At 33.7% G+C, this 24,283-nt stretch overlaps 1 protein-coding gene across 2 annotated transcripts in view; it reads right to left on the bottom strand.

Annotated features, from left to right (window-relative positions):
* The window catches only part of MID1 (midline 1), a 447,000-nt gene extending 423,281 nt beyond the window's left edge, over positions 1-23,719 (bottom strand). For both annotated transcript variants that reach the window (XM_074192469.1, XM_074192472.1), the window contains exon 1: positions 23,494-23,719. The gene's annotated coding sequence lies outside the window, so the exon portion shown is untranslated. The remainder of the gene's footprint in view (positions 1-23,493) is intronic.
* Between the last annotated feature and the right edge of the window lie 564 nt (positions 23,720-24,283).

Raw genomic sequence — 24,283 nt, 5'->3', positions numbered from 1 at the left:
ACGTCTTTAATTAGTTCTAAATGAGAACAACTTATCTCTGAGAATCAGAATCATTGATCCTTTCCTTAATCAAATTTAAAACAAGAAGCAGATGAGGCAGAACGTGATTTTCCCTTTGGTTCAAGTTAAAACAGTAGTGCTAGGGAAAAGAACCCTAGTAAAAAGAAAAAAGATTCAGGCAAGTCCATTCTCCACATTGTTTTGACTAATAAATCACTTCCAAGTGAGGGGGGGCATAGAAGTATTGATTGGGGAAAGTGATGTCCCAGTACAGATGAGAATAGTTATTCAGTCATTTTAGTTATGTCCAATTCTTCATGACCCCATTCTTGGCAAAGATACTAGAGTAGTTTGCCATTTCCTTCTCAAACTTTTCACAGATAATGAAACTGAGACAACAATTAAGTGACTTACCCCGGGTTACATAGCTAGTAAGTATCTTGAAGATGAATATGAACTCAAATCTTCCTAATTTTAAATTCAGTGTTCTATCCACAATACCAACTAGCTACCAGTGAGTAAAAGTAGTAGTTGGGAAAGAGTAATTCCCACCAACACAAATGTGAGGACCATCCAAGAAGAAATTTCTAGATTTGTGCTAACCTACACCCTTCTCATATTGGGTCAATATCATCATCAATGTGGGTTTTGCCCCAGTGTTACAAATTACAATCTATTTATGCAATTCTTATCTATGTCCAACCAGAAGTTCTTGAAGAAGATATCAGCTAAATTTTGTGGAAACGTCTTCAAGTTCAGGCATTGTGTAGGTCCCATTGGAAGATGTGGTCTGTCCATTGCTTACCCTAACTCATGCTGCATGACTAGCCCATGGTTTGACCAATTAAGCTAAATGTCCATTCACTGAGGAAAATAAATCAATTATTGACAAATCTTCTCCTTTATATTCATTAATGGTTTATAGAGGATTTCCTTTTTATTTTTGCATTTCCAGCACTAACTACAGTACCTAGCATGTAGCAAGCACTTAATAGAAAGGAGCTGACTGTCAGCTAGGATCCAAAACATCAGTTGGTTGCTATGTCTCTATTACAGATGAGAAAAGAAGAGCATTGGGAAATCAAGGGGTATGCTTAGGAATGAAGAAATGGAGCTAGAGAGACTTGAAAGACCATCCTAACCCAACTCTTTCATCTTATAGTTAAAGAAACTGAGTTCTACAAAGAATAAACAACTTGCTGAAAGTATCAAAGCTTTGTAAGAAATCATAGGCAAAATTTGAACCCAAGTTCTCTCATTCCCTAGTTAATGGATTTTTGTTTGTTTAATTTAATTTTTTTACTCTACCATAAATTTTTATCTTAAATGGTGAAACAAAATGAAAGCAAGTCCAGGAAAAAACAACTTTTTCAAAACTAATGTACATTTTATAGATAGTGATTTTTAAAAAGCTATCTCACCAAATGAGTTATAAAATCAGGAAATGGAGCCCTATCCACCCCTTAAATTCTTTGCCCTCCTTTTCATCATGATAAAAGGAGCCTAAAATAGTATCCTGGCATATAACAGGGAACCTATAACTTTTTGTCTAACTAAGTAGAGATTTTCTCCAATTGGCATTTCCATCCCTCCTCTGCCTGAATTTTTCCAGATCACTGAACCCTATAGTTCAGTTCATTCTGTTCTGTCACTTTGACTTGGTCTTTGAGAAGAAGTGACTACAGCTTTTCTGAGACCAGGATAATCTAATGCTAAGAATTAATCACAAGTCAATATATTTCAAAGTTAATGTCCCATTATGATGAATGGGGAAAAGTTCATCTCCCTCTGTACCTCCTCTTTCAGGTTGAAATGATTTTAGCAACGAAGGTTGTCTTTATAACCCGAAGGCCCGGAAACAGTTTAAAACTCGAATTGGCCTAGTCCTGGAGACTATAGCAGAGTCCATTGGGATAACTTCAATCTGCGGGTTTTCCCCCAGCAGTGAAGATATATTTCATCTTATAATTGAAAAATAGATTTGATTTATATCCCATTGTGTGTTATACCCTGCCCTCAGGTCTCTAAGCTGAGAGCTCTATGAGGGGGATGGAAGAGGAAATAATGTTCTAATTCTATTGTAAGAGAAATGAATAGATACTTGAAGACTGATACTGAGAAATTTTCAAAATGAATGTCAATGACCATTTTTAGATGTTACAAAGTTAACATAAGGGGATGAGAGAATAGGGAAACCTAGACAAAACTAGGACGCAAAAGATCTCCTTTTGGGGAAGTCCATATTTCATTGAGCAAATTCATTCTTATTCAAAAACGTCTATTTCTGATTCCAGATGGCAACTCTTCATTGAATAGATTGCCTAGGTTTATCTTAGGAAAAAAATTGAGGACAAAATTAGTTTTTAAAAAAAGAGGAATATTTTTCTTATAAAATAATTTCCATTCAGTTATATATGTTATGTTAAATATTATAAACATAATTTAACAGAAGTTAAATTCATAGCCTAAGTTAAAATTAATTTTCATCTTCTTAAATATATTGATATTTTCTAGATGTTCTAGTTGTGCTTCTTATGTTTGTTGAGAGGGAGTGTAGTGAAAATGGGTAACTTGCTAGACAAGGAATCAGAAAGAACTGGGTTTTAAGTCAAACACTATCTAGTTATGTGAGCCTTGATTTCCTTATCTGTAAAACAAGAGTGACAATTCTTGTGATATATGTATATATATATATATATATATATATATATATACTCCCATGGATGCTGCAAAACTCAAATAAAAGTGTATATGTGGAATTCTATATGATTTTGTCAGCTGTTATTATTGTTGAGTTAGGTGCTATCTATAAAGCTTCATATGTTGAAAGCATGGCAATCCAAAAGGTCGTAATCCTATTTCAAGGAAGGACAGATGTGATCCTCTTCCCTAGAAAACTGTAATCTTTTAGTATAACATTTTTCTCATTTTGCATATAGTCTATATGGACACAGAATTTGCAAAATGACAAGGTTACATGAGGTAATAACACTGGAAAGAAGACAAGCTCTATTTTCCCATTTTTGTCCCTTCAGTTATTAGTAAAGAATATCTGAGATCATAGTTCCTGTGACTTATACTCTATTCCTCTGTTTCAGGTAATTTACTTTGAAACTGTTTAGAAATAAAGGAGAGGGGCAGCTAGGTGGCACAGTGGATAGAGCACCGGCCCTGGAGTCAGGAGTACCTGAGTTCAAATCCGGCCTCAGACACTTAATAATTACCTAGCTGTGTGGCCTTGGGCAAGCCACTTAACCCCATTTGCTTTGCAAAAACCTTAAAAAAAAGGAGAGAAGCATTGTTGATAGGTTACTGATAAAGATATAGACATTTGTAAGGCCTTTAAAGAGTTTTCAGTTTCAAGAATGCTTATTTTATTTACTTATTCGTTCATTCATTTATTAGATATACTATATAATTATTATAGCATATATGATTAAATATTATTTTATTATATTAATATTAATTATAAGAATAAAACTAAACAGGTAGGTGGCACATTGGACAGAATATTAGTCCTAGAGTCAGGAAAACCTGGCCTCAGACCTGTGTAACCCTGGACAAGTCATTTAACTTACGTTTGCCTTAGTTTTCTCATCTGTAGAATGAGGGTAATACCAGAACCTACCTACTATATCTACCTCCAGTAGTTGTTATGAGTATCAGATAAAATAATAATTGGAATGCACAGTATCTGGCACATATTAAGTACCATATCAGTGTAATTTATTAGTTATTAGGTATTATTATAATTAATAATATAATAATTAATAGTAACAATAATAGTGATCAATATATATATATATATATGTATATGGTAGGCCTTAAAGAGAAATATAAAACTTAAATTATACTGTGATTTTTTACCATCACATTTTAGAGCTGAGTGATTCTTTAGAGGGAAGTGATATACTAAATGGTAAGTGATTAGCTAATTAGCTGCAGATCCAGGACCATCAATTGAGTCATCTAACTTGACTCAGTTATACTTTTTATAAAATCACACACACACACACACACACATACATATATGCATGTATATACATGTATATATATCTATATATCTATAGCTATATATAATATATATATAATTAAAACTTCCTATGCCAAAAGATACAGTGCTTCTCATTATGATGGATTTAATTTAAATATATTGACTCCAAATGTCAATGACACTGAGCTTATAGATTCTCATTTCACTACCACATCCATTATGGCATATAGGTGTCTACTACTGCTGTTTGGGTCAAAGTCAAAGGATTTTAGATACTAAGTTGAAAGGGGATGCAGAGGTCATTTAATGGAAATAGAATCAGGAAAATTAGACTCACATTAGCAATTAGAAATAGAATTTAAACACTTCCTTACCTACAGGGCCAGTAATTCTTCCACTGTTCTATGCTGTCACCCTTGTATAGACAGTCACCATTAAAAAAAAATATCTGATATATACCTCAGATAATTTCTAGTTGTGTAAGCCTGGGCATGCCACTTAACCTCTCTGTCCTTAATCCACTGGAGAAGGAAATGGCAAACCACACCAGAATCTTTACCAAGAGAAATATTATCCATGGACAGTAGCATTCATAAGGTCAAGAAGAGTTAAAAACAATTAAATGACTGAACAACAACAATGTCATGATGATTATAGTCTTTAAAGCTCTACAATCAAAATCAATAAACACTTTCTATCTAACTGCACAATTAATAAATTGAAATCAACTGGAACTAGAATCCAAATCCAAATCTCAAAATCTCCAATCCTTGCCTAATAACTCCCAGCTTTTTTTCCTCTCTTCAACTGGCTGAAATTCTGAAATACTATAAAGTTAATCTTTTCACATTTTTCTTTAGAGACTGGAAAGTTTCCCACATTGATTATACTGTATTGAAAGATATATGAGTCTTAAATCATAACAGAGTTGGAAATAATTTGGCAAGAAGAATATAAAACAAAACTTGAAGGTAAGTACAAAAATTTTGTCAGCTGCCAAAACATTTATCAGTCCTTCCTCTCTTCCAATTCCATTGTCATCGCAAAGTCGATAGCTATATACACACAACCAGCACCTTTTACAAGTTGTCTGCAATAAAATTTTCCACATGGTCTGGGGCCTATATGGATGTCTGTAAAGCAAGTAACTGAGGAAAATATTCAAATTTTCTTTGTACAGTTTCTTATATACAAGAAAGATTCAACAAATATTCCAGTGAATCATTAGATTGATTCTGCATAAATTAATCATGTCTCTATAATGTATTGCATATTTGAACATGACTATATGTATCACATACATAGAGAGAAGTGTATATGTGCATATTTGTACAATACATATACATCATATATAAATACATACTTATTTCCTCCAAAATTTGAAGAAAATAGCAGAAGTACTGTACTATAGGACCAATCTTTATAAGCAATGAAAGACAAATATTAAATTCTCCTACAAATGGACCTTAAGCATTTTCTTGGAAGCTTAAGAATAGGAACTTGTCTGTTCATTGATCATTGACCTAAGAATCCTGCTTCTATATAGGAGAAAATCATGATTTTCAACTATACTGCATAACTCTGGAAAAAATAACATGGATGGCTAAGTCATGAAGGTGACTCATGTTTAGCCAGCCAGAACAACAGAAACAATTCTGACAATCATTCCAGGACAAGTATCATAACCAGACTGTCCTACCATTCACATTCTTATTCCAGGATGATCAATTTAAAAATGGGACACAAAGCCTGCATAAATAGCCTGTGTCATCTACTGAAGGAGTGAGTACCATGAACTCCATTTTCCAACTTTGTTACTTCACAACCTCTCTCATCATTTTATTAGCTGAAGAACAATTGAATCACACTAAAAGAATATATTACAACAAGGAAATTGAAAATACTAGATGTGAATGAAGGCAGATTTTAGTTGTTATAACTTATTACCTACTTTCAAGAAATCTCTCTCTTGAAAGAGAAAACTCTAAGCTAGAGGTGCTTAATCTCTTATGATTATTAACATTTTTTTTCAGTTCTGTAAAACACATGGACCACTTCTTAAAATAATATTTTTCAGTAAATAAAATAAAATAAAATACTTAGGATTCCAAAGGAAACCAATTACAGTGAAATAGATATATAGTGAAATACCTATTTACCTATCTATTCTATCTGTCTGTCTAATTATCTATCTAAGCCTTTTCATCTATCATCTATCTTTCTGCCTGTCTATATCTATTTGTCTATCTAGCTATCTAGCTATTTTTCTTTCTATCTATCTTCTATTCAAATTCACAGAACCTCTGCACTACGTGTTTCTTGAGGTGGACTTGGGGAAGCAGAATGGTGGTATAAATAGTATGCTAGAGTTGGGGTCAGAAATATGTGAAATCAAATCTCACCTCAGATATTAATTAGCTATATAACCCTTGAAATCTCAAATAACAGCATTCATCTCAATCAAAAGGCATTTATTGAGTTCTCATTTATGTCCCAGTGTCTGAAACTAAAAACATTTGTAATATTATTGTGAAAGTCAAATGAAATAATACATATAAAATATTTTGCAAATCTGAAAGCACTATTTAAATGTGAATTATTAATATTTTTAACATTGCAAAATACACATGTATTCTAAACCTTCTTTCAAAAAAAAAGCATTGGTAGAAAACAGAGCAGTTTTACTTAAACAAATAAGAGAAGAATAAGTGAAAGTTCATACTCCAGGCATATAAATTCTCAGAAATGAGTTCATATGTAAAGTTTCTTAAATTCTACTACACTGTACAGATGAATAATTATATCAGCCATTCTTTAAGCATATATTAATGTGCCCAGTAGTACACTTACTGCTAATGGCAGGCATTTTGCTAGTATACATAAGTCCTTTATTGCTATTTTCTTTCTTGAATGTGTGTGTGTGTGTGTGTGTGTGTGTGTGTGGTATTTTCCCACGTAAAATAGGTGCAGGCATGCCTTGCTTTGCATATTACATTGGATGTTAGTGTCATATATCCATATTTATAGTCAAGACACTGAATTGATTACTAAAGCTTTTTTTTTTTTGCATTTGTCTTGAGCACAGTATATTTCTAAAATTACTGACATGTTTCTGATCTAAGAGAAATCCAAAACCAAGCTTGGTTAAAATGTTATATTCCAAACAAATTTTTGCTTTGGGTTTAACTTGTCCAAGCATTTTACAGGGAATTTGTCTCTAGGCAAAAAACTTAAAATCTGGTTTTCAGCTGACATATGGAGCAACAGTTGTCTATAATTACTGAATCTTCTAGTAGCATGGTTCAATTTCTATTTTGAAAAAATATTGGCAGCATAGTTTAGTGGATAGAGAACCAGCCACAAAGCTAATGAATGTTCAAATACTGTTTCTGAAGTTTGACCCTAGATATGTCATTTTAAGTCTTACTTTTCTAGGTAAATGTCTGAGACAATAAGTTACAGATAAGGCGATAACCAGCATTGGTAGAAGGATTTTCCTTATCTTGAAGTTCCTTATATCAAATAATTCACAAGTCTAGTCAGTATTCTGTTTTTTTAAATGCAGAGTTTCTTCCCAGAAAGAAAGAAAAAAATTTTTGCTGAGAAAAAATAGCTAGTGGCAAAAGGCATATAGTGCCACATTTGAAGTAGAAAGGACTTATCTTCCCAAGTTCAAGTCTGTAACACTTAAACTTGGACAAGTCACTTAGCCCTCTTTGCCTCAGTTTCTTCACCTGTCAAATGAACTAGAGAAGGAAATGATAAACCATTCCAGTATTTTCTCCAAGAAAATCCAAAATTGGGTCACAAAGAGTCAGATGTAGTAAAAAAAAAAAATGACTGAATGGTGAGCAACAAAACAACCTGAAGATGCAAAACTTTCTACCATGGTCTAGATAGGCAATGTGACAAAAATGAATATTCATCAGCTGAATTTTGATCACCCTTTTCAGAGATCTGTCTTATTTTACTATAATTAAAAAATCTCTATTAGTTGCTTTTGTTGATTATTGTGCACAAAAATCACCTCCCACCATCCCCAAAGAAGACTTAAACAAATTAATATTAAGATATTACTTGAATTGAAAACAGCATTATGAAAAGATCACAAATACTTCCACTGAAGAGGGGAGCATACATTTTCCCTTCCATGCCTTAAGTGTATCCTTACTTTTTCAGCACATCATTGGCATGTAATAGTTTAGTCTATTTTCATGCTATTATAATGCATGAAATTTCTTCTTTCTCATGTCTGCCTTCCAGCTTCTCCGGCTTTCTTCAAGTTCCAGTTAAAATTCCACCTTCTACAAAAAGCTTTTCCCAATTTTCTTGAATGCCAATGCCTTCCCTCTGCTCCTGAGCTCCAATTTATCCTGTATACACCCCATTGTACTTGGCTGTTTGTATTTTGTTCCCTCCCATTAAACAGTAAGCTCCTTGGGCATAGGTACCATCTTTAGCTAGCCTTTTCTTATATCACCAGCATTTGGTAAAAAATGGATCATAGGAGCAGCTTAATAAATTCTGACTTAACAAACTGTGACTGAAGATTTCCATAGATTCAAGGAGTCATAGATTTTAGACCTGGGAAGGATCTTTGGTATCATTTAATCTAATTTTTATTTTTATATTTCTAGAGGAACACCAATAGGGATGAGCATATCTGGGATTTGAACCCAGGCTTTCTAACTCTAGGGAAGCTAAGTGGGACAGTGAATAGAGGACTGGACATGGAATCAGGAAGACCTGAGTTCAAATTTGGCTTCAGAAATTTACTAGCTGTGTGACTAAGCAAATCACTTAATGCCTGTTTGCCTTAAATTCCTCATATGCAAAATGAACTGGAGAAGGAAATGGAAAACTACTCAGTATCTCTCAAATGGAGTTATGAAGAATCTGACATGGCTAAACAATACAACCTCTGACTCTAAATTCAGTCCTCTTTCCATTTATTATAGGGAAGTTTTAAGAGATATGAATAAAGTCTAAATTGTTACTAATTGTAATGTGATTTGATGCAAACAAGATAAGCTACCTCTTGCACTTTTCCCTGTGACATGTCACTTTTTACTGAAGGGATAATATGGGAGATGAAAGGATGTGGAAACCTTCAAGGAGATCATGAACTGAAAAATATATAGACCTAACATTGCTTTCAAAAAGATGCAGAACTCATTTGGTATTTTAATATTGAGAAATAACCTTTTTAATGACTATTCTCTATGCTTACCCTTGTGCCAGTTGCATATATTATAGTCCTTCATATTTAAAGATGACACTGAATGATAAAATGGCAACTTACTTCTAACTCTTATACTAATTCCATCTCATAGATTTGTATTTTTTTCTAGCCAGCAGTCTTTAAGAAGACATTCTCTCTCTCCATGCTTTTTAGAAATTTAGTACATAGACTTTTGAAAAACAGAGAACAAACTTATTCCTCTAGAAAAACAGGACAGCTTTTGGAGAAAAGAGAAAATATAGAATTATAGAATGTATTGAAGGAAACTCAAGGACTTAGTACAACCCCTACCTAAAAATATATTATTATCTTCTAATGATCTCACTCATCTGTCCAGGTCCATTCTTCCTTAATATCCAAATTAGTCTTTATCTGAATTCTTGGATGACACCATATATATTATCTAACTTTGCTTTGCTAACTTTGTTGCTTTCTTTTACTCTTCATTACATTTAAAGGACATTTAAATTTACATGGGGGGTGGAGTAAAGGTTCTCAAAAACACCAAAATATGTTTATAGCAGCACTCTGTATTAGCACATAACTGAAAATAAAGTAGAGTCCTATTGGTCATGGAGTGGCTAAACATATTGTGATTTATGAATATGCCATAAGAAATGAGGAATAAAGACGAATTCAAAGAATCAAAGTGAAGAAAACTAAACCTGGAAACCAATATGCGCAATGATCATACCATTGTAAATGAAAAGAACAACAGAAAAAGAAACTATATAATGATAACAACCAAATTTGGCCCCAAAGAAGAGATATGAAAATGCATCTATTTCTTTTTTATGCTAATGGACATAAAGGGTGTGGAACATTGTATATACAGTTGAACTCATTGGATGTGTTGGTTAAGTCATTCTCAATAACTGATGAACTACTTTTTCCACCCTTTTCTTTTGTACTGTTTATTATAAAGAATGGAGCAGGGAGAATTTAATATACATTAGAAGAGAAAATGAATAGAAAAACAAAAATAATAAAAATCATCATTTTAATAAGTAAAAATAAAAATGTGATAAGTATAGACTACTCCTCCCAACTTTTTAATCATACTGTGGTAGAATCAATATTTGTTTTACCTAGACTGACAAGGGCTGGTTTTCTTTTGAAGAGAGAAATGATGCTGACTTTAAGATCTGGTTGTTAGAGAGGACCAAAGCTTGAATCATTGACTGAATTCCTCATTATTTGAGACATTAAGAACCAGACTTATTAGGATCTGTGATACCATTAGTTTAGTGGAATTACCATCACTCTGTGCGAAGTCTAGATCCACTGCTGCTGCTATATAGAATGGAGAGGCAGGAGGAAGTAGTTTTTATTGTTTAATTGATTATAAAATATCAAATTTGAACCTTTGGTCATAAGTATTACATTTTATGCTCCGCAAATGTTTCATTATGTTCCAAATTTCTTGACTGATGCCATATATTCTTGACCAAGTTTAGCTCAAGCCAATCCAATGAAACACTTATTGCCCATAAAATACAATAAAATGACTCTTCTTACAATAAAACATTAAAAAGGTTACTTTTTACTATGACTAAAAATTAGCTGTTTCTTCCCTATGCCTCCACATTTACTACAGCAACAATGCTATATCTAAAAGATCTACAACAGGACTGTGGAAATTCCTCTAAATCTCCACTTTGTTTAGGTTTTCCATGTTCTGGATAAGAAAGAAACTGTTCAATTGGTAAATGCCCTACCCTTTAGCTTAATCAAATCCCAATATGGCATCTCTGCATTTTTTAAAGGTAACCCAGTCAAAAATGAAAAACAAGCATTTAGGGATACCACAATCTCCATATGGGAGAAGGAAATGACAGATTATATCTTACAGTGATCCTTATCCATATGTTAAACTAAGAGAAAGAAAAAGAAAAAGATGCCTAATTATTTTTCTGTATTGTTCTTGCAAAGACCATTTTGGTCTTTTTTTTAAAATATCACCTAAAAAATCTTATTATCACTAAAAAGTAAAAGTTACCAATAGTTAGTTCTTGAAATTATTTTAGTTTAATTAAATCACAATGATTCTCACTACTACACAGTTCTCCTGAAAAGGACAGAAACTAAATAGCCACAGGATTCCCCAGTGGTACTACTTAGAGTCAGGAGGACAAACATGAAGAGAATAGACCCAGTGAAACTTTGCAGGATAGGCTGCCAAAAATTTTAAGTGATTGGTTTTAATTCAGTGCCACAAATATTTATTAAATATCTGTAATGGGGAAAACAGTAGTGGAGAATATAGTAAATTTAAAATGATAACCTCTAATGGGCTTAAAGTCAAATACTAATATACAAAACATTACATAGACAACTTTAATAATTTAAAAAATAGCTACACAAAAAGCTGTGTGAGACAAGTGGAACAAAATCATTATTAATGGTTAGAATTAGGAAAGGTTCTAGAGAGGAGGTGGCATTTGAGTCAGGAGGGAATTGGCACAGAGAAGTCATTTAATAAATATTTGTATTAAAAGATAACTGGGAATTTAAAAGGTAGAGAAGAAAGGGATGTCATTCTAGGAATAGGGATGAGCAAAGGAATAGTGTCAGGAAAGTATAAAAACCAGATGAAGAGAGAGAGAGTAATCTAAAATTTGTGAATTAGAAATTTTTTTAACCAAAGGTGTTGAGACTGAGAGACACAAAAGTAAAGAACTCTGAAAAAAATAGTTATATAGAACTATATATAGACTTGTATCCACTTTCTTATTTATAATAGTTATCTACAATGAAAATTCTTAGAAAAATACTATCCCAGAATAGTATGTATATAGAGGAAAATTATTTAATACTTAGTAATTCAGTAAATAATATTGTTGTTTATCCTTTGTTCTTGAAATCCAAGTATATCATCAAGAATGTGATGCCATGACATGCAAGTGAATTGGATTTAAGTGTGTGTTGGGGGTTGGGGGGGTTAGGGATGCTGTGCAAGATCCCCAATCTCACTTTCTTCTCCAGAGTCATCTGGAACCAGTGACCAGATATGAATTATGACAATAGGAGATAGTCCTTGATGTAATGGAAAACCTGCTGCATCCAGTAAATAATGACCAATTTATTGGAACAAGAATTTTTTGAATGTCAGTCTCTTTCAGTGATTTATGTTATAAAGAAACAGAACATCTTAAACAACACATGTGTAATAAAACAAACGTGTTTTTAGTATAACCACTGCACTAAGGGAAGTGATATGAAAGGTAAAACACACCTTATTCAGGGTTACTTGCTGTAGTTTTAAATTCAGCTGCATAACTTTTGAGTCAACAAATGATAGGATATCCCAAACTACTTTATGACATATATCCATGCTTCAGTTGAGAATTAATAATTAACTTTTAGGCCTTGATAATCAAATGTGCTGGATGAATTGGGGACTCAAAATGTATGAGTGCCTTTGTAAGAATATCCTTCCCAAAGTAGTAAAAAAATCTTTGTAAAACTGAATTAAAAACAAGTTATTATGGGCAAAATTATAGCAAGACTAAATGAGCAGGACAAAACCCTTGGGACCTGAATTTGAAGTTTCAGCTCGTTTCTAAAATTGGGCAGTGACCAAACCAAATGGGAAGGAACTCTATTAGAGCTTCATGGTGAAAAATGACTCCATGACTGTATTACTCCATCCCTACTAGTGGTTACAAATATTAAGTCAGATACTGGAGAATAAATTATTACTCCTAGGTATATGAAAGACATTTGGAATCCAGTGTGTAGTAACTTTTTCAGATTTCTGGATGATCATACAAGAACTTAGCTCAAGAGAAGAATATTAAGCATAGTAACCCATATTCCAATATATAGGTTTGGTTATAGCATTGGTGGGAAGTTCATGATGGTTATAGATACTTGAAAAACAAATTATAGCCATAATGTTTTACAGAAAGAGAAAGCAGGTAATGATTTCAAAAATAAATCCTTCTCTAAGGACCCTATCACACACAGTATCATTCATTCATTCATCAGAGAATTTATTGAATAGTAATTTCCCAGGCATAAGAATTCTGCCAATCATCTACTTATTTGTGCTGATACTATACTAGCTATTCTTTCTTTCTCCTAGTTATTTATTCATTTTCCAAAACACTGGAACACTTATGTCTTCCTTCCTAGCCACCAAATTAAGCACAATTCTAAATTTAGCTTACATAACCTTCCCCTTATTTTAACTTTGTAAATACAACCCATTCTTCATAGTAGTTTCTTAACAAGTCTATCTCTCTTCTCTCTTTTCTTCAGGCCTGTTTGTCCCTCCCTCATACTTCTAATAGGTTCTACTTAGTAACATCAGAACACACACAAAGAGAATAGAAAAAACAAACTTTTTCAGGATATTCTACTACTGATTGATTTTAATTCAATTTAACAAATATTCATTAAACATTAAATTTACTTAACAAAGAAAACCTAAAGTCCCCCTCCTCAACTTTCCCCTCATCTTATTTCTTTCTTTGTCTTTCTCTTATCTTCTTGGTTCTTTTTTTCCTCTCTTTTCTGGATTTATTTTCATTAAAATCTGTTGGGACTTCAGTAGTGACAGTGAATGCTGAAATTTCAATAATCAAAACTTCTTTCCACATAAAGATCAGAAATATGAGACTCTTCCCTTCTTCCCCTGCCCCCCCCAATAAATTAGAGTTAAAATGTATTACCACTAAATAAATGTCACAAAGTTTTAGATTAAATATATATATTTAGATTGAAAAGTCTATCAACACAAAATGCAGTGCTGACAGAATCTATACATATAGTTGTTTGGTCTTTGATGTTTAAATTAAACTGAGTTCAAGTGAGAATCATTGCTAACAATAATAATATTTATATAGAGCATTAAGGCTTGCAAAGTACTTTATATACAACATTGTATTTTATTACTTACACTAATATCTGTATTGCTATAGATATATACAAAGACTACAAAATATTAAATTTGAAATAATGTGGAGAATATATCAATTGAAAGATATTTGAATAAGAGGAATAAGAATGTGACCTAATACAAAAACCTTTTAAAATCAATACTACATATGTATATAGTTTATTCAAACCAGTGATCACACTAAAACATAAATTTATTAGTTAAAAGTTTAATGATAGAAGCAATATATGATATACATGTATAGTTATACACATTTTCTATTTAAAGAATACGCATACTACCACTTACAGAAAACCTTTGCATGCTTTCCCCACAAAAAATAGGCAATTTGCTCATCTTTAAATGTGAATTTAGGATAAAACTCATATGGTGATGAGTGCTACTGAATTATAGCTTGGAATAAATACAAAAACAAATCCAAAGGACAAGTACATATAAGACAGATGATTTCAAGGATAACACAGAGCAGATTTTATGAACTAATTTACAACCCCCCCCCATCTGCTGGCAAAGACTTTCCTTAACACTTCATTTTCAGTCTTTTGGGAGGAGGATAAAATATTCCAGAAGGTCTGATAGAACTGAAGGTTCACATCTTTATCTCAGTAATGTCTTTTTGGTGGTGGTTAGGCCTGTGGGGCTAGAAGCAGAAATTCTCACCCTTCATTTATTCATTGACATGTTTGTTGTATTTTCTTGTTTGTCAGGATGTTCACTCCTCCATTTAAGATGGTAGTATGGAGGGCCCAGGGCTTGGGTGCAGGACTGCCCAAAGCATAGTATTCCCAATAATATAAGAGAGAAGGAACTCCAGATATTGAGGATCTGCTCAGAAGGGATATAGAACTGAACAAAAGCCCAACCAATCACATGTACTATTGATTTCCCTAGTCTAAATCAAACCACTTCAAGCCACCTGCACTCTACCACATCATTTGGTTAGCAGATGTTTTATCATCCAGTGGCATTTTGTTCATGGGACCAGGAAAGACATTTTCTGGCTCACCACTATTTTGCTCTTCCTATCTTTTTTGTCTTATGCATCTTCTGACACATGCTCTTAAAACAGCCGGTCTTGCAATGTTTCCATAGAATATTGCATTGTTCCATGGACTTGAAGATTGAGATTGCAGGCACTCATTCACCCCGCTCTGGCTTTGAATTAGGAGATATCATCGACAAGAGAATTTTATAAAGTGATAATGTCAGCTATACTGGGAAATAACAATTCAAATTTTACCATGCATTTTTAAAACTCTCCTCACTTTCTGGTTCCATTTTGGGACAAATGGAATCCAGGTAAGAAAGCACCTCTGTTTGGAAGGGGTTGTGTGCTTTGTTTTATGTGGAGGAGAAGGTCAATTGCAAAATAATCTTGGGGCGGCTAGGTGGCATAGTGGATAAAGCACCGGCCCTGGAGTCAGGAGTACCTGGGTTCAAATCTGGTCTCAGACACTTAATAACTACCTAGCTGTGTGGCCTTGGGCAAGCCATTAACCCCATTTGCCTTGAAAAAACCTAAAAAAAAATAATAATCTTGCCAGACGTTTCCATTCCAAATGACAACTGCTTTTTTCTTTACTAATTTATACCATTTAGCCAAATCACATTTTGAGATGCATCATGATTAATGGACAAAAAAAAGCCAACCTCAGCCTAGGTTCAAGGCTTGCCTCTGACAGTGTTTCACTTAACCTCTCAGTGTCCCAAGAAACTAAGAATCATGTGACCATGGCTTTGGAGAAGGAGTTTCCTTATACCAATGATGTCACAGATCTAGAACAAATTTCACCTTCCCCTAAACAAGCACAAAATTCACTTTACACTCACTTGCAATATTGAATGTAAGCTCTTTAATGCAGACAAAATGAGGAGCAAGCAAAATTTGGAAATAAAATAGAATTCATAAAGTTAATAAGTATATCTGAATCCTTTTCTCATGTGTAATATACACATTATAAACTAACCCAATGGACATAGAACTAGGTGATGGCTTATACTAATCCTGTCCAATCTGCTTCTTTGACATAGGAAAACTGAGAACCAGTGGGATTAAGTGATGTAGTCACAGAGTTAGAGGATTGCAGTCTTTTCTCTATACCATACTAATCACTAGTCCTTCTTCTATGGGATGTAGAGTATAAGACTGTTATACTGAATAAGGGTGGGTAGGACAGGAATAGATATTAAGACATGGGAAGCTGGAATTCATTTGATCTTGCTATGGAACCTATACTACCCCATAATCAAAGATATTTCAATTTTCCAATGACTTTACTATCTCATCAATGTGAGTATTCTGTTCAACATGCAAACTGAAATCTATGAACCTGTCCTTAGAGGGGTAATATAACTATGTTCTGGAGCCTATCTCACATTCTTTTGATATTGTGAATATACTTGGATCTTGCTTCTTTTTTTTCAATCCATGGAACCAGAGATACAAGACAGAAATAAGATTGTGGGAAATTATATATGAATATATGAACATAAACCTAGATATAAGCACACACACATACATGTATATATCCATACATGGGTAATATATACAGGCATATATATGTGCATATTATATAACTTTATAATCAATGTATACACAGACACTGAGCATAATACCTTGAAATTAATTGCTTTGAAGAGGTTTACAAACATAGTATCTACTTTATAGACAGTCCATAGGCACTGGAACTTGGATGTGGGTGTGAATATAGAAAGGAATCATCTTACAAATACTCTCCAAACTTTACTGGGATTTATGCAATTGAGGGGAATCCAAAGGAGATGCTACTAACTCAATTCCACAGGATTTAGTCTTACACTTTCTAACACCTGTTGGTTTCTAAGGTTTTTTTCTCTCACTGTTACTTATAACTGTTCATCCATTAATGGCTTTTTTCAATTATGCATCTTCTTTGTGGGAAGAAAGGAATTTACTTAGATCACTTAAAGGGCAATGTGATGACACACACTGTATACATGCCACCCTAAAAAATAGATAACAAAATAATAATGTCATACTTTTACCAAAATTCTACCAGGAGTGTAGAATTAGTAGGGCTTACTTGTCTGTTATTGCAAGTTATCTGGTTACATTTTCAAAAAAACTCATTCCAATAGAGAAATAGGATATAAAAATTGAGCTTCTAGGTTTCCCACCCACCCAAGATCCCATAATAAGATGGTACTTATAGTACCATCTTACAGTACTGAGCTGTACTATTCTCCAGCAGGACTATCTATCCCTGCATATAGTTACAAAAATAGCAACTTGCAAAAAAAATTGTCTTTGGTAATCCATCTTCCTTATCCCAATGACTATTCTATAGCCCATTCTTTTAAACTGACTTGGACTTAACATCTCATCCTTTTCAGGGATATGTACACTTTAATACCCAGTTCCTGAAGACCTAAGTTTTTAGGATTTCAAGAATTTCTAATATTAGAATTTCAGTCACCATGACAAGATATGGGAAAGCCATCATCATCATCCACTACAATTTCTTTATAACCAAGACAGTCTTTAATTATTGCTATAGCTGAAAAATCCACCACCTTGTGGCTACCCTGGTGATAACCTTCTCCAACATTGCCTGGATTGGTCTGTAGACAACCTCCAACCTTTACTCAAAATGTTTCCAGCTATATAGTACCCTCCAGAATTTGTGTATTGGCATAGCCTTTAAGAGCTCAAGTCTCTTCCACCCCATGACAGGGAGTCAAATGTTATCCATAAAGCCATAGGGAGAAACAAAGAATAGCACTAAATTGACTAGTTAAGTATGAGTCTGCTTAGGAAATCTCAAACCACTTCTCCCTTAGAAAGCATCATGTCCAAGAAAGAAGAGACATAGCTCCAATATTTTCTAACAGCATGGGACAGTAGATAGAACAATAGATTTGGAGTCAGAAAAACCTAAATTTAATTCTCACCTCTAACACATATTATTAGTGTGATCTAGGCAAATAATTTCTTTATATTTATATTAAAGATAATTTTATTATCATTAAATACATTTCCTATGCCATAGCCAGTATGTGTCAGAGGCTTGCTGAATTTACTATTGCTGGATTATGTCTGTATCTCATTCACTTTTGTACTCTACCTCCTACACAGTTTCTTCATTCAAACTTCTCTTGCTCTTCTGCCATGTCAACCTACTGACTTCTCCTATTATGATACTGTTTGAAAGTTGTTCATTGTTTAAGAGGATATAAAGATTTTCTTTTAATTGCCTATTGTTAAAAGGACAATCAACAACCAAACAAGTATTATTATTTTTTTTGTTTTTTCAACTTGCTACTTTCCATTTTTAAACATGATAATGTAAATGATTCCCATACAGGTTATTTAGATAAAAACATATCAATATCAATTGAAGCATAAACCCCACGATCATTTTTTGTTTTTTAACATTGGGGTCAACGAAAGAGCTAGAGTACACATTTCTATCGGTTGGGGGGGGTTGGGGGTATTGTTTTGTCCTAGGGTGCTAGATGAATGAGTCAGAAGAGGTCAAAATAGTAAAAGAATTTGATTCTCCTAAGTAAAAAATCATTTTGGCTTAAGTAAATGAAATCTTCTCATAGGGCAATACCTATAAATAATGGAGTGTTTTAGAACTCTGGCACTTAGATAAAAATTCCAACTCAGTCATGTTAAGATTTAAGACTGGAAGAGACTCTGCTTAATTTCAGTTGAGACAAGTGAAGTTGAGCCTCAAAATGTGTATGACTATGTACTGCATCCCCATAATACAAATCTATTGAGTCACACCTTTACTTAGATGCCATTAGCACATTTTGAAATATAAATATCAGCATTCTTTCATAGCTACCATCACAGTTTTCCTTTCTCATAAAGAAAAAGATGCCTTTTTTGGAGTCAAACATTTGGAATGAACTTTAAACTTAACTAGGTTTCTCTGAAAAACTCATTCACTGAAGGTTTTTAATATGTGATTGCAAGCAATTAATTAAAAAATGGAAATGTACTTTTACATTTAACTAGAAGGCAATGTCTTGACTGCATAAATTCTATCATCTCATCACCTAACCTTTCTTGAAATATAAATATATTTTAAATTGGTTCTGCCAGTGCCCTAGATACTTGAAGAATCCTACTGGAGCAAACCAGTTATTAATTCTCTGTCCCTGATTCTAAGCCTTAAACATACAACTATAGATTAATGGCAGCTGCTCATGTTCTTTTTATTGGAGCATGTATTTGAGGTTGCATGTTAATCAGTTCCAACTATAAGAGACATTCATAAGAATTGCTTTGTTTTGGTATTTTCCTGGAAATTTAGATTCATTGTGCATTGTGGTTGCCTCTGATAAGTAATATGAGTATGCATATTTATTCCAAGGATTTTTTTTATTTTGCTTTGCTTTGTTTTCTATGCAGGGGAGGTTGGAAAGAGAGAAAATAAAAGTTTGTTAATGAAAAAAGATAAAATTTTGTTAAATAAAAATAAATTCCCTTCTTTAGACAACAAAATTCTGACCACATATGGAAAGTTTCTACATATAGGCACAATCCCTTCAATGAGAATTGTGAAGATCCTAACACTAGTTACTAGTTACTATTTCTAAGACTAGAGACATTCTATTATACAGGTCATGAGATTTATCATCTCAGGGTTTCTATCAGTTATCTAGAAGTTTGGTTTCTTAGTTATCCATCAGTGTGATGTCTTCATATCACCCTCAACACACCAAGCACAGTGCTTTGTATTCCATTAACCAGTTGTGAATCAACTATTGAAATGAGGTATCTGAGAAAGAAAAATAGAAGTCAACAGACAGGCAAATAATTCAGGAAGAAAAATCAAGAAACTAGGGAGGAGAAGCTCTATAGAGAGAAATCTAAAGAAAGATGGGTACACATTTCAATCACAAAAGAGAAACAAGGAAAGGTGATGAGAAATAGTATAAATTGTTTTCTTCCAAAATAAAATAATCTGAGGCAGCATGGTATGGTACTAAGTGTGATGGCTTTGGAGTTGAAGGACCATGATTACTTTCTAATTTTTCCATTTACCAGTTCTAAGCCCTTGGGCAAGTTAACCTTTCTGGGCCTTTGTTGCTTGTTGTAAAGAATGAATATACACATAAACATATATACACACACACACATATGTGTTTGTGTATGTGTGTGTGTGTGTGTGTGTGAACACATACTTACAAGGACTAGATGATCTTGAAGGTCACTTCCAGCTCTAAATCTATAATACTGTGAAAACCCCTGCTCTTGAGGTTCAAGATACCTGAGTGTAGTTTGGGTTTGAAGTTAATTTCTAGGTATTCATTTGGCTTGAGGTTGATATTCAGAAACTTGGGAAAATCTGCCTCATTAGATGGCTAAAGTGACTGGCATAAATATTTTGCTTATAATACTCTGATCATCAGGCAGTAGAGGTGGGGGATTTTTTGTTTTGTTTTATTAATTTAATTTTTTTTGCAAGGCAAATGGGGTTAAGTGGCTTGCCCAAGGCCACACAGCTAAGTAATTATTAAGTGTCTGAGACTGGATTTGAACCCAGGTACTCCTGACTCCAAGGCCGGTGCTTTATCCACTATGCCACCTAACCGCCCTAATTTAATTTTTAAAAAGGAAAAGTTGTCAGAGAAGTTCACTGGCAACAGGAATACTTATGTATAATATCTAAGTCCTTGTGAACAATATATGTCAATATTATTGACATGTGATTTCTTGTAGTCAAGTGATTTTCTAATTAAGACTGTGAGAAAATAGTTTGCCTTGATATCTAGAAAAAACACAGCTGAACGATACTTTAAATCATTAGATAAAGGAATTGTATTAGGGATACTAGATATTAGGAAGAGCTATCAACTTTTGCTTAAACATAAGAGTAAATATGCCGTAATATACTTCCCAAGAGGTCTTTAAAAACATCTTCTACCTCCCCCTGATTAAGAATGACTTAAGTTTAGCCTTACATAAAAATATGGGAATGAACTAATTGGTCTTTTAAAATCTTTATCATTCCCAAGACTATTTGAAAGACAACAAAAAATAATGATGTTTTCCTTGAAATAAACCCCCAAATCACCCTTTAGCACACTGAGTGAGAATCCTCAAGTTTCCAAGCTATTCTTTGGGTGAAAATTAATCTATGTAATGATGATACCCGGTGCTCAAGACATTGAAGAAATGAAACTGTGTGACCTGAAAGGGTTAATGTAGAATTCAAAGAAACTTAGCTTTCATTCACCCAGGGAGTAGGTTGGGCACTAGAATAATCCAATTCACTGCTAATGAACTCCCCTGGGGCACCTCTTGTTGGGGGTAGCATTCATTTTTGTCTCAGTAGCATATCTCCATTTGGAGACAGAAACTCAGCAATGCTGTAGTACAATCATCTCTCAATCACCCTCAACAATGCAAAAACAATGATAAACATCATTGAAAATAAATTCAAAAACTGTTTGGATTTTGGTATGAAGATCTCCAAATTATGTTTCCCTTTAGACTAATAATAAAAAATAGTGTACAATTGGTATGGTGGGAGTGTAGTGTATGAGGAGGTTTGAAGGAAAGGTAAGTGAGAGTTATTCAGTTGGCAGAGAGAAGTTAGCCTGGGATTAAACATCTGCTGCAGATAAACCAACATATGGATCATCCACATGCAGATGAACAAAAGTTGACTCTATATTTTAAATAGCACATTGTGTTTCCTGTGTTGCAGATTTCTTTTGAAATTAATGCAATATCAAGAATGCTTAGTTTTTCTTAGCCACTTTGGGAGCTAAAGTGTTCCAAAAAATTTAAATTGATCTTTCTCTTATGCTGACACCCAGTTAAGCCTTTACAGCAATAATAATAATAGGTCTTCTATCTGCATAACTTCTCTGGATCTGATTTGGCTATTTTTAAATTTAAATAAAATTACTTAAAGTCAAAGCTCTTCAAGTTTTAGAATCTCAAAGTAGAAAGGGTCAGGGGAGGAAATTCAGTTCAACTTTCAACCCCAGGCAGCAGTTAACTTTACAACATGCTTCAACACTTAGGAGTTGCCAATGTATTAAATTAATATTTTACCTACAAGATGCATTCTGACTTGGCAATTTAAATGTCTGGGGCAGGGTAGAAGTTTATTTTCTTACTCCATTTGGTTTTAGAGAAAGCTTGCCTTTACTTAAATAAAGCTCTGAGAAAAAAATCAAGGTTTTAGAAATATGAAATTAGGTCATTGTGCCACTTGTTATAACGAGTAATACAATCCTGTTCCCCAAGCTCTCCAGATTAAAGCAACTGTGCGTGCTGGATAACTACAGTGCTTCCTTGAGAGATGAGCAGGCAAAGCAATCATACAATTATCAAAGCTAATTCATTTAAAGCAACCACCTCTCCATTAAAAACAAAAGCAAAAACTTTTGCACCTGATTCAGACTAACTTTGTGATAATTGTTTTCAACTGAAACCACCAGTATCTTTTTTACAAAGTTTTACCTGTGATCCAGACTAAAACTTGATTAACTTTCATCCAGCTGTTGCATCTTACAACCTCTGGTCCCAAAGTAGAACCAAATTTTCTGTCTACCCTGTTAACATGCTTTCACATTTCCTTCTTTAATTACATTCAGATTGAGATCTTGTATACATTTAGAAGAGAACAAAGGATAGGGTTTACCCCCTCAAGTTAACTAATCAAATACAAAGCCAAAGGGCATAAAACTTTTATCCATCTTTCTTGTTGTATATACAAAAGAGGCATACTGTACTTGTCAAAGAATCGGAGAAAGTTTCTTTACATTTGATAGAACAAAGAGCACAGCTTGACTTTTTCCTCTAAGTGTCTCCGAAGGTGTCCTTTGTTGCATGGGCTGGATGTGAGAGTTTTGTTCCTCGGAGCAGCAGAAGCAAATGAATGAAAAATAATACTTTGGGCTTTTATTTTTTTCTGGTAGAAAATGACAAATTACAGTCTGCCAAATATTATGCTGCCTGTGGTTTTAGGAACTCAGACTTCACATCTACTCTTACCTCCTTAGGGATCTTTACTCAAAGCATCCTAAGCTCTTCTGAACTGTTTAGTTTGTATCCAAGATAATGAAGTTTGCTCCTTTCTAAGGCAAGATAGTTTCAGATTAGAAATAAACTTTCTACAATGTATGAGAAGCTGAAAGGATTGCCTGTGTACCCTTGGGGTACATAGAGGAGTAAAGAACTGTCTGTCTCAAGATATTTCCAAAGTATATTAATGAGCTGCTGTTTAAGGAACACAGATTAACAGTACCACTCAGCGTTCTTCCCCTCTACAAGCTGTTTAACAGTGTCAATTCCAAGAGGCAAGGAATTATTTCTTTTAAAAAAAATAATCCACAGCTTACCTGTTTCTCCATTTTTCTTGGCCTTTGCTTTTTTTTTTCCTCCCTTAAATTTGATCTCAGAATCTAGGCAGATAGTTCCTCAAAGCAGCCTGTTCTGGAAGGTTTCAGGACTGTTTTTCTCAGCATCAGCTGAATTGCAGTCAGTTTGAGAGTCAGGAAGCTGAGCTCTGTCCAGCCTACCAAGCACTCCCACTCTCCCAGGGTGTGTGCTTACATGTCTCTCTGTCAGCTTAAAAATCCGCCAAACTGATTTCAGTCTAACAGGTTTCCTTATATAGGTAAACATGAATTGCATTCCTGGTGAAAGAAGCTAGCTGGGAATTCTTTTAACCTGGTTAACTCTCCACATGCTGGAATGGTTTATGAGACACCATTCTTGTCTACAAAGCGCCCAGAAAGAGTACAAAAGGATTAACTCACTTTAATAAAAATCATCTTGATGCTAGGAAACTAGCAAAGAAAAAGAACTTCAGTAAGTGGCTAATACGCTTTTACATTAAGTGGTTTCCCAAAATTGTCATTAGTTAGTCAAAGAATTTGTTTTTTTAAGGGAAAAAGCTGTGGGACATCATTTTCATGCTTGTGTTGTTTTAAAAAAAAGTTTCTCAGGAAATCGTTTAAAGGAATACATATCATACAATAATAGATCACACAATAGCAAAGATTTTGAAGGTTTTTTTCTTGCATAGGAGATAATAAAGGTTATAAACATTTTCTATTTACTTAGCTTCCCCCCCCTGAAAATCATCAACAAAAAAGAAATACTTTAGTGCAGTCTCATGATTTTAGG

The sequence above is a fragment of the Macrotis lagotis genome, chromosome 6 (genome assembly GCF_037893015.1).
Source record: "Macrotis lagotis isolate mMagLag1 chromosome 6, bilby.v1.9.chrom.fasta, whole genome shotgun sequence".
NCBI classification, from domain to species: domain Eukaryota; kingdom Metazoa; phylum Chordata; class Mammalia; order Peramelemorphia; family Peramelidae; genus Macrotis; species Macrotis lagotis.
This window is presented reverse-complemented; position numbering and strand designations above follow the sequence as displayed.